At 38.1% G+C, this 12,949-nt stretch overlaps 1 protein-coding gene across 4 annotated transcripts in view; it reads left to right on the forward strand.

The window, feature by feature from the left end:
* Positions 1–12,949, forward strand: part of Ctnna2 (catenin alpha 2) — a 1,115,747-nt gene that overhangs the window by 471,599 nt on the left and 631,199 nt on the right. The gene's annotated exons all lie outside the window — the stretch shown is intronic.

Here is a 12,949-nt window from a genome sequence, read left to right on the forward strand (position 1 = left end):
TTTTTTTTTGTCCCATCAAAATAATCTCCCAGCTCCAAGGATAGAAAACATATTCTATGACCCTCCACATAGTAAATGTTTCAGGCTTTATGGGCCAGGTGGTCTCTCTTGTGATTTCTCCACTCTTATAGCATCAAAGAAGCTATGAGCAATAGATCAGTGAATGTACATATTTATGTTTCAATAAAAACTTATTTCAGCTAAATGGCATACTGGCTTTGATGCTTTGGTTAGTTTCTTGATGCTTTTCCTAGACTACTACCCCATTCATCTCCTAAAACAAATTTAAATGCCAACTTAGTTTCAGTTACCTGCCACAGATTTGAAAGGATAAATGACTAGTTATTGGATGTATCATGACAGTATAAGATCAGGTTTATTTCTTGTTCCATGTTCTAAGATTCTTTTAGACTTTCTCAAAAAATATCTTCAGTCCCTGGAAGTTTGAATTCAGAAGGCTATTTCTGTTTTATGTGTTTGGGTACAGGGTTGAGTTTTAACCAGTGTCACGATTTTTATAAAGGAATAATCCAAAACCCTGATTATCAGAGACATTCAGGCTATAACTACAGCATGCTTTATTTTTAAAAAATTGGGAAGGAGAAAAGAGAAATTAATTGAACAAATAGAACTATTTCCTTATTGAACATTAAGCCTTCTGGTTCCACTGAAAGAGTGCATAACACTAGCAAGATTCTATTTGTTATTTACCTAAAATAACCCTAAACTTACAGCTTTCTACTTGCTCCATGCTTCTTATTCAGATTGAAAACTAAATCATTTCCTTTGTCTCTTGTGAGGCAGGTTTGTTTGCCTTGGTTTTTGGCTCTCTGAAAATCCCTTTCGTTGTGTTCCTGCATCTGCTCCATGCTCCAATCCAGGCATTTAACAAAGTAAAAACAGTCCCTGTCCAAGGAGGATGATGGCTCAGGCATGTTCTGTCATCTTACATTAGTGGGCAGTTTTCCAGACACAGCTCTATAAAATTACATTTGCTCTTAAGAATCAAAAAGGTGATACCACCTCTCATGATTTTCTCTTGCCAGCTTCTCCTAAAGGGTCACAGGCTTCATTTCTGTAGAGGTGACATGTGTATAGGAGAGCTTCCAGGTACTTGTCTAGTGTAATCTCATTGTTTCTAGAAGAAAATAAATTAATGTCAAACTGATTATGGGAAAATTAACATACTTAATGTACAGCTAAGACTGAAGTTCTAACATCTAAGTTTATAAATGTTTACCATGAAAGACAACACCAGTCATAGTTTATTGCTCAGACATCACTAGGTTGTTTTACTTTTGAACGCAGTTCATGGGTCATTCATTGGTACTCTCAGTACAACACAGTACGCATTATTTCTAGACACATTTAATTTTTTCAACACTTTCTGTAATAGCTTTTAAGATGGAATGTTAAAGGCAGTACATGACGAGGTGAAGGAGGAGGAAAGTGAAGCTGCTGTTTCTTTTCCTGCTGTGGTGAAGAACATGGGTCTGGAGAACTACTATGGAGGGGAAAGAGAAGAGAACTCATAAGAAATGGTTTCATTCTGTTATCTCTTCTATATTTAACACGTCTCATCTTGGAAGTATGGGTTCCCCTTTTTAAATAGTCTTATGATCCTGTAATTTTTGATGTCTTTTAAGTGCTCTTCTATCTTAAACTTTATCCTTGCCAAACAAAATGCAATCTTAGTGACTGCACTACATTGTATGTCACCTTAAAAATCCTTATGCAAGATAGTTCACTTGCTCCAGGGATATGTGGACTAAGCCCTAGTTACTCTTTCAAACTTCTAGAATACATAAACAAAAAGACCTTTTGCCTATCCCCTCCTCCTCTTTCTCCTCTTTCTCCTCTTCCTCCTCTTCCCTTTTAAATTTCTTCCTGCTTCTCTCTCTCTCTCTCTCTCTCTCTCTCTCTCTCTCTCTCCCATCCTCCCTCTCTCCTTTTCTTTCTTCTCATGAATCTGATCAGTATTCATGTAAAAAGGAATTGTGTAAACTTTGACATTATAAAAACGGATGCACTGAAGACAATAATGGCTATATGATTTCCCTGTGTTGAGCCTAGAATTGTTTCATCTTTGTGAACTTTATCTTTGCACCCCAAAATTTTTCTTACATCTTTTTAAAATGGAGCAGGAGGCATTAATAATGGAAGATTCCAGATACTCCATAGTATCCAGAAGCCAACAATATTGCTAGCAGGAATTTTTTCTGGCTATTGTGTTTGTTTGTTTGTTTGTTTGTTTGTTTTTATTATGCAAACACCTAAGACCAGTGAATCAAAAATTACCAAAAAAAAAAAAAATCACCATACCAGCAAAGAAGCTTTTCAGATTTTTTTTTTTTTTTTTGGTTTTTTGAGACAGGGTTTCTCTGTGTAATAGCCCTGGCTGTCCTAGAACTCACTTTGTAAACCAGGCTGGCCTCGAACTCAAGAGCCCCAACAATAATGTGCTAAGCATTTAAATTCATTTCTTGACTGAGTAAGAGTATGCACAAGAGTACTAAAGGCACACTTTCTGTTGATTTATAACAAACAATGCATTTTTTCTCATTCTTACCTTTTAAATGACTGAATTTTCTTCCATGTCTACTACAGTTGAAGGTTTGCGCCATATTTTCTTGTAAGTCTTTATTTTCATTTATTTATTTTTGACCTGTTTGTATGCCTGTCTTCTTAACCTTCAAATTTAGAGCAGAAAAATGCAATAATTGAAAGAGAAGGAGCTGCAGCCTTAATTACCTTCAGTCCTTGACCATAAGCAAGGCATTTTCATAGCTGTTCTGCCAGGCAATGAAGCCATCTGAATACTGGTCTTGACCCCATAAAACTGTGACACTGAAATATTCTCTGGTGAAGTTCTTACAGTCTTTAATGCCTCTACATCTCATGATCTGTGTTGGGAAGTGAAGTATCAGGGAGAAGCATATGCTTCCCTGGAACCAATATGGAATCAAAATTACAAGAGAGTGGTTATTAGTGAGGTTATGTTTGTCTACCAGATCTTCCTATCACTGGGCTGGGGATGGTGGCCTTAATATTCTGGTCCATAAAATAGAGCTGATGATTTGGTGTTACTTTCATGAGAGGTTTTGGAAACAGTCAAATACCACAGAGTTGTTGACACAGGCTTTTTGTGCTAAGCATTTAAATTCATTTCTTGACTGAGTAAGAGTATGCATTTAATTTGAACTCTGTCTAAATCTGATACTTATCTTAATGGGAGCGTTCAGTGACCTAAGGGAAATATCATGAAAAAAGAGAGAAGCAATGGGAAAGATTATTCCATATCCTGGAGAGCCAGGGCTGGTGGGATCCATATTTCAAGGCTGCTTCACTTTTAAAAAAAATCCAAGATGATTGCTCTTAGCATGTTAGTCATTCTAGTAGTTGAGAACATCAAAGTCCTTCCTATCTCTTTGGACACATATTTTTCGAAGAGAGCGATGTGTTAGATAGTTTATCTTGTTGTTGTCATCCTAATATGATCAAGATTCATCCAATAAAATCACTTCTGGGAATGTCTGTAGAAATTTCCAGAAAGATTTCGCTGAAGTTGGAAGACATATCTGGACATAGGTATAACCATCCGTAGGCTGGAGTGCTAGGAAGAATAAAGTGCATGAAGGAACCTGAGTATTGACATCCATCGTTTTCTGCTTCATGATAGCACACACAGTATGACTGGCTGCCCTGCACTCCTACCACCCTGCCATAACAGAGGATAGGCCTTCCTGCACTCCTTAAGTTGCTTTCATTAGGTGTTTGGTTACCATAGTGAGAGAAGTAGTTTATAGTGTCCCTTTAAATCAGGTCTCTCGTTGTTGTTCAGGTTGTCCTGAAACTCAGAACCATCCAACAGTCTTACTGTATCAGCAATCCACGTTGCTGGAATGAAAGATATGAGCCACCATGTCATAAATATAGATATCTTAAAAGAAACAAAGAAATATAAAAAAGATTAATTTTAGCTCAGAGATAAACAAGTAATCAAAAGGAAAGTATATGAGCATTTAGTAGCCTAGAGTATATCCTGCAATATAAAAGAAGTGGGTTTAAATGGATCATTTCCTCACTGACCCTTTGGGAACTACCACTCCCATGCACTGTTCCTGACTTTGAAGTAGCCAGGTTCTTCTATTATCTGTGGAATCTACTCAGAGCACACCTTCAGAACACAGTAGGAGTGCCCTATAGGGTGATACTATATGGAGTGCTCTGTTGCTTAGAGTTAAGGAGGGTTGAATCCAGGACCACCAACAGGGGCCAATGAGGAACAGTTAGCATGACAAGCTGCTCAATCGAGAAAGGAAGTGTACAGACCCAAGTGTCAGGCAACAGGGATGTCTGCCTCTCTATTTTCATTAATTAATTAATGGCAATTAGGAGATATTAACTACTTGAGCAAATCAGACAAAGTTTACTTCCTAATAATGAGCAACAAATACAGATTCAGTAAACTTACAAGGCCATTTTTCTAAGTGGTTGATTTAGGGAGTCAAGGGACTAGAGATGTCTGTCTTTTTGTTAAAAATTCACTTGAAATAACTAACTCCTCTTTTGCATTTCCCACTTACCAAGGTCTGCTTTGTCTTTTGGTTGGCTTGCTTTTTATTGATTGGTGCTTAATAGAGGACCCAGTGAGACATTTGTAGCTAAATTTGTTAGGAGCCACTTCCAATTATCGTTCATTTGTAATGGAAGTGAATGATAATCCGAGTTAACAGGGAAGTCGTAGTCAATGCTACCTTAAAGATGACTTATGCAGAGCAACTTAGGAAGCTTTCTAGATAACAGATTAAGACGCATCTTTGATTGAGCCCCAAACTGCTGAGCACCTCATGTGATTGGATATGCTGGGTGAACTATCTTTAGAAACCAGGAAAGGGGATAACATTTGAAATATAAATAAAGAAAATATCTAATGAAAAATTAGATCTTGTTCTGACATAAAAGTGACTTCCCCTGAAAATTCACAAGACAGATCATCAAATGATGATTGCTAAGCTTTACAGTGTGTGTTTGTGTATGTGTGTATGTGTGCTCATGTACGTGTATGTACTTCTGGATAGATATATAGCATTTAAAGGATTAAAACTACACACTGAGTCAGGTGGTTTATACATATTACTAATGTGTGCCTCTATTCCCACATTATTCTGACTTAGTCTTAAGTTTGACCTGGGAAGTACTATTCTTAAAATCTTTCCAAGTCCCTCTTGTATGCAGATATACTTGGAGCTGACAATCCAACCTGTGTTCCAAGCCCAATGCCTCTGTGACTTTTCAACTTTATCACAGAGCCTGAGCTAATTCAAGGCTGTTTTTCTCCTTAGTGCAATAAGCTAAGATGTCTTTATATCTGTATTGTGAAACAGTGCTACCTATTGTGGTACAGTTCACAGGTCAGTTAACTGACCTGAAATCCAGAAATTGGGTCCGAAGAATGAGCACAATCTCAACCTTGTCTTTGTTAAGATAACACATGAAGGTCAGAGGAGAGGACTCAGGTGGTAGAGCCCTTGGGGTTGCATTAAGATAACACATGAAGGTCAGAGGAGAGGACTCAGGTGGTAGAGCCCTTGGGGTTGCAGGTCGGACTACTTGACTTGAACACCCAGAACTCATGTAAAGGTGTAAGGGGAGAACCTGCCTTCCATGTGTGCACCATGACGAATGAACACCCACATATACATAATAAAATAAATACAATAGATGTAAAAACTGTTTTAGGAATTATAAAACATTTTAAAATGGAATCATCTCATATTATTGTTCATAAGTAGAAATGTGCACATATCTTAGTAATTTGAGATTTGGGAATACCAGAGACTGTTACAGAATCTGTTTTCATTGAACAAGATGGTGTCCTTTCTCTGTGACAGTAACTATTGTCTTCCCTGGAATTTCAGTTCCAAGGGCATTTCAGGACTCCAGAGCCAAAGCAGTAGATGAATTCACATATGAAAAGTTCCCTGTGAATTCTGAAACCAGAGGAAAAGTTTGAAGTTGCTTTAATAATTATTCCTCTCACTCACGGAATGGTGGAGCCGGATCCCATTAGCTCAGGACAGTTGATTTCTTTATTTCCCCTTGACTCCTAATTCAGTGACTTGAAATTGGCCATAATGAGAATGTTGGAACTATGGAAATCAGCAAAGTGTACAATGGGTTTCACTTTATTTATTTGATTTTATCTTACTCACCTGTATATTTGGATTTGAGATCCAGCACACTGTCACCCGGATCTGGAGCTAACTAACATTTTCTGATCTACAAAGAGAACTGTTTCACTAATACCAAGTAGTTTTTTTAAATTTAATTCAGTCATTGTATAAACACAGATCAGTTTAGGATAGTACATTAGGGACTGGAGAGATATTCAGCACCTAAGAATAATTACTGTCCATTCAGAGAGCCAGATTTGGTTCCAGTAGCCACTTTAGCTGGGCCACTTTATCTCCAGCTGGATGGGATCAGACACTTTTATGATCTCTGAGGAGACCCATGCACACATGTACATACCCCCACCCAAACACATATAAATAATAATATTTTTCATTTAAGAAATTACTTAAATCCAGGAAAAGGGGAAAGTAGAGTCAGGGTGATTACTGGGGCTCACTGGCTGTTAACTTAATTTATTAGTGAGACCCTCCCACAATAAGCAAGATAGATATTTACTGAGGCATGTATTCAAGTTGGCCTCTGGCCTCCGTAGAGGTGTGTACATACTCATGAGGGAATATGCACACAAAGCCACACAAGTACATTTTTTTCTGTCCTAAACACATTCGTATATTCTTCGCAGCCATTTATTTTCTGTTGCAGTCTTTTGCAATCATCACCATAATGCCCATATTCTAGGCTTCCCAGATTCCATGGTACTGAACCCTAAAGTAGAGACCCTGTCATCAACACGTGCCCATGAGTCAAAGTGTGTTCTGGGCTTCAGCTCTCCCCATCTTGTTCTGATCTAAGTTATGTATCTAATTGTATCCAAGCACAGGATGCTTTAAGGATGAACTATAGTCTCAATGAGGCCAGATATTTAATCCTCTGTGATTCAGCACATTCTCACCCTCAACCACACTCATGGTTGTCTGCAGGTTGAGTTGTTGCAAGTGGATCATGTGGTCAGGGGTCAGACACTGTCACAAAAAGAAGTTATAAAAAGACAAGGCCTTGCTCTCAGTGCTAGGAATTAGCCAGGTGCACCATTATGTAAAAAGCTCACAGTGGAGAGCACAGTAATTAAAACAACAATGAAGCCATAGCTTATGCAACACTGTGTAAATATGATATTTTCATCTGTGGTATTGTACAAGCAAGCACACTGAGCTGCAATGGGAAGCTATTTTCAAGGATGCTGAGGGAAAGCGAATGAGGACATCAGGATGGAGCTCCTCTGCTGCTGCCCTGCCAATCAAAGGCCCATTGTTCTTACTCTCTGGAGAGCATCTGGATAACTGGACACCTCCTAAGATGTCATAGGTTGCAGAAGTCATGTTGTATTGCCCAGGAGGGGAAAGCACAGGTACAGAAATCCAGGCACTGAGATGGAGAATGAAAACTACATTCACATTAGGATGGTCCCAAAGATTTATTCTTTCCGATTAATACAAATTAACGGAATTCCAAAAATAGGAACTATGATCACTATGTTTATAAGATATTTTATCTTAAGTGGTCGACAACACCACATTTGTTTTTAGTTGTGTGTACATTGGGTCAGGGTATAAGCACCTGTGTGTAAAGATGTGCATTGAGTCCTGAAGAAGGCACCAGGTATGCTAAAGCTAGTTACCAGGGTTTCTGAGCCACCAGACATAAGAAGCAGAACCCAAGCTAGACTCCTGTGCAAGAGGAGTAGGTACGCGTAATGGCTGAGCTGTCTTATGGTTTCAACAATACAGTATTTAAATACTTACAACATATTACTGTATACTGTTCTGATAGTTATTCATCTGTACAAGTAATTTGAAATCCATTTTAAAACAGAGCATGTGTTCCATGATACAAGGGCTTTGACAATGCAAATGCAATCTTTTTTTTTTTTTTCATTTATTTCTGACTGTCATACTGAGCAGGACTTAGATATGCTTAAGGTCTATGGTGTGCAGAGATAGGAGTAGCAACACATCACACCCTCCTCAAAGACCACCAAGCCCTACTCTATCCTTGATGCCAATGGAAATGTCATCTTACAGTCATTTGGTCTATTATTTTTCTGTTCTAATTTTAATTGGTAAAAGTATATATATATTTATACTATATAAAATAATTTGAAATATGTATATTATGAAGACCTATTAAGTTAGTTTGAATTAATTAATTTGAAATCTGTTACTTCAAGTATTTATTTTTTGTTTGTGATAAGGACATTGAAAATGCTTCTAAGTATTTTCTTGTATGTATGTGTGCATAGTGTATGCTTGATTATGTATATGCATATGTGCTTTGGGGTGTGCATGCATGTATCTTGAGGTGCCAATGTGAGGTTAACATTAGGAATCTTCCGCCATCATTCTATTCCTTAGGTATTATGGCAATATCTCTCATTTAAACACAGAACTCATATACTTAGTTAGTCTATTAGCCAGTTCACTCTATAGATCCTGTTTCAAGGGTAGGATAGGAAGTGGGCCATAGGGCCCATGTGGCATTTATATGTCTGCCAAGAATCTGAAATCCTCTCCTCACACTTCTCAAAAATGCTTTAGCCCCTTAGACATCTCCCCATATCCTGCTTGTGATTTTTCATACAATATAATAAACATTCACTCTTATGATCAGTTCTGAACTTATGAAAGTGTGTTAGAAACTGCTCTGACCACAGAAATCACAACTCTCATTGAAAAGGAAATAAGATCCAGCATGTTCCTGAGACAAATCATGAATAATTATAGCTCATAAGCACAAATGCAGGCTATCCCCAGTAGCATGTGCCCATGAATGTGAATATAGTTTCAGAAACATAGTTTACAAATTAAAGGAAATTCCAAACTCAAAGCATATTTCAAACATACAGTAATATATTTACAGAAACACGGGGAGTATCCTCTTAGTTTTTAGATCCAATCTGATGACATTCTAGCCCTCTGGGTTTATAAGTGTTTATGTTCTATTAAGTCAACACCTTCCAAAACATTTTTACCTTATAATCACATGTATGCTATGTCTGATACAGATGTGGCCAATGAATTATTATTAATGTAGTAAAGATAGCCCAACATAACTTGGATAAGGATCTGAAATATCTCAACTCTCCAAAGTGGAAAAATTCTAATCAGTTACTCACCATTGAAGAATATTTAACATGACTGTGGCTTTGTCCCCCCAATAGCAACTTCAGATCCCAGTGCTATAAGAATACTCAAGATGACTTAATTTATGTTAAATAATGAGTTCCTTGTTGAAAGCTGAAATCATTAGAGTAGATCTCATGATGTGAAGACAGCAGCCCTAACTTTTATTTGTAGAATAATAGTTTATAAGTATTTTAATTCTGGGTTTACATACTGTGTCTTTTCTTGTATGAAATTAAAATTGTCCAGACAGCTTGAGTGGGTGTGCCCATTCAACGTGTGAGCCACTGAGAGTCAACTCAGTGTTTTCTGTGGCAGTACTGACCCTGAATATGTGTTCATACTTTTCTCTTTTTTTAATATTTTTATTACATATTTTCCTCAATTACATTTCCAATGCTATCCCAAAAGTCCCCCATACCCTCCCCCCCACACTTCCCTACGCACCCATTCCCATTTTTTTGGCCCTGGCGTTCCCCTGTACTGGGGCATATAAAGTTTGCATGTCCAATGGGCCTCTCTTTCCAGGGATGGCCGACTAGGCCATCTTTTGATACATATACAGCTAGAGTCAAGAGCTCCGTGGTACTGGTTAGTTCACAATGTTGTTCCACCTATAGGGTTGCAGGCCCCTTTAGCTCCTTGGGTACTTTCTCTAGCTCCTCCATTGGGAGCCCTGTGATCCATCCAATAGCTGACTGTGAGCATCCACTTCTGTGTTTGCTAGGCCCCGGCATAGTCTCACAAGAGACAGCTATATCAGGGTCCTTGCAGCAAATTCTTGCTAGTGTATGCAATGGTGTCAGTGTTTGGAAGCTGATTATGGGATGGATCCCTGGATATGGCAGTCTCTATATGGTCATTCAGTATTGAACTGTTGACTTCCTGAGCACTACCATATGGTTGACATTTTTACAATGGATCTAGAAGACTAGATAGTTTTTTGCAATGATAAATTATTGTCAAGTGATAAATGTGGTCTTCATCCAGACTATGTCTCTTATAAACTACTAAGGGTATCACGTTCCATGACAAAAATGAAAAGTCAACTATTCAGACACACTGAAGTGGAAGATAGTATGAGCTGAGATCTGAAAAAAAAAAACATGTATTAGCTTATTAAAAAGGCAGTGGAAGATAAAAATCCACATAATATGGAGGGGACACCAGAGGTGGCAGGGTAGTTTCTACAAAGCAGAAGAGCATCCTTCTCTACAACATGGGTAGTGAAGAAGAATGTCCTTTGTGAAGTGGTAGAAGAGAAGCTGAGAGCATGTATTACCCACAATTCATCCCTTTGAAAGACTGGTCTTTATACTGATGTGAAGACCTGCAAAGGACATCATTTGGACCTTGTCTCTGGGTAACATCAAAATGTCTATTAATGTAAAGTACTAGAAATGTAACTTGGTGGTCTTGAGAAGGACCCAAGGCTATGAAGTCATATCCATCAGTAACCTTCACAGTCACAGATATAAGGCTCCTACAACTGACGATGTTACTGAAACTGTGGGGGGCATGGATAGTTTTACGCCTAAAACAGTACAAATGTTCACCAGCTCACAGATCAGTGACTTCATGACTTAGAAGTACCAGAACCATGAGCTGCTAAATGTGGATCAACATTTTGTGCCTTCTGTCTTTTCATTATCTCCTTGCTTTTATAGTAACACATGACTATTTCTGATATTTAAAGTGAGCATTAGTATTGGCCCATTGCTTTACTTAAAACATCATCGTTAGTAGAGTTAATGAGTTAATTGAGCACCCAGAATATCCTATGAGCTGCACTCTACAAAGCATGCATCTGTATGACTGTTATCTCTGTAATTGCTTCTTAGTCTCTCTGGGCCAAGGGACAGGCATTTATGGCCATGGACAGTAGACTCCGACTGTTTCTTCCTGCACTCTCACAGCAAGGGATTCCTTTTGTGACTGCTCTGAGTTGCTTTGCCAAGAATTTCACTCCTGTCTAATTCCATATAAAAGCATAATAACCACTGATATGCTGTTCCTTAGAAGACTAAGTTGTACTAAATTATATTATATTATATTTATTATATTATTACTCTATTATACTATTTTGTAACTTAAGCACATATGTGTAGAAACACAATGATTGCTATGATGTACTTTCTTTGGGTCTTCCCATGCCTCCCTATTCTTTTTTTTTTCCTCAATAATCTTTTTCTTTTTGCCTCTCTCTCACCTATTCAGGGAACATGCCAGGAACTGATTCTTGGAGAATGACATGAAGGGCCTGGGTCCAATATTTGAAGTTAGTTCTCTCAAATTTCAATTTGGCGTGGACATTATACCTATGAGCAAAGTCAGCTTCTACACACTCTCCTCTTCTCCTCACTCTCTATAGAGAGCACAGAACCAGAAACTCACATAATGTGCATTTTCCTTCAATTCCTTTAAACTGAGCTAGTGGTCAGCGGGCTGGTTGTGTTGGTAAGGGAGCTTGTTGCTGACCCATGGGGCTTTCATCCAGTCCCTTAATGACCCTGATTGTGGGAGGAGAGAACCAAGTCCTGCAAATATCATCTGATGTCCACATGCATACCATGGCAGGTGCATGCACACACACACACACACACACACACACGCACACACATTGTTTAAAAAACAGCTAGGACATGCAGATTCTTTGTTTAGTTAGTGAATATTTATAAGCATTTATGTTTCATTTTTCAGTTTTTAAAAAAAATGTTATATGCATGAGAATGTTTTCTGCCTTGGGGTATATATACCATGTGCATACTTGGTTCCCACAAAGGTCAGAAAGTTTCAAGAACTCATAGTACTAGAGTTATAGGTAGTGGCGGACAATCATGTAGGTGCTAGGAATTGAACCCATGTCTTCTGTAAAAGTGGAAAGTGATCTTAATGGCCAAGGCATTTCTGTAGCCCAGTTCTATGCTTCCAAGTGGGTTTATTAAGTTTTAAAAATAGTACGCAAAGTATTAAGTTTCATCATGGAGTACTTGTTTCCCCTCACTGCTCCTTATCCTCTCCCAATAGTACTTACTGTGTCCTGCATTCATGGCACATGCGTTCTATTACCCATTCCTGTTCCTTCCTCCCTACAGACATATACCTCATCCTCCTCTCTTAGCATCTCCCTTTACATCTTATATATATGCATATATATGCATACATACACATTTACATACTTACATAAACAATCATCTACATATAAATCTGATACTTGTCTTTCAGAGTCTGGCTTACTTCATTTAACATAATGATATGCAGTTCAACCCATTTTTTAAAAAAATGTCATGGTTCCATTTTTTAAGGTTTGAATAAAATTCTACCTTGTATCTATGGCCCATTCTTTCTACTCATTCCTCTATGCATTGCTCTCCATACAGCCTCCATTGAGGGATCTGTTTTGTGTTGGATTCTGCACAAGGTACTAAAGACAGAGAAACAGCAAACAAATAAATTAATTAAAAGCCAGGCCTCCTCTTGCTTGCATTATGTTATATTAGGTAGGAAGGATAATGTGTATAAACGATTGTGTGAGAAGCTTATGGCCGGATGAGAGCACAGAAGCATCAATATGGAAAGGGAGGTGGTACTGTCCTGATCATTCAGCGAAGGTGTGGGATGAATGGCACACT

This window comes from Mus caroli, unplaced genomic scaffold (assembly GCF_978045245.1).
Source record: "Mus caroli unplaced genomic scaffold, Mus_caroli_1 scaffold_7, whole genome shotgun sequence".
NCBI classification, from domain to species: domain Eukaryota; kingdom Metazoa; phylum Chordata; class Mammalia; order Rodentia; family Muridae; genus Mus; species Mus caroli.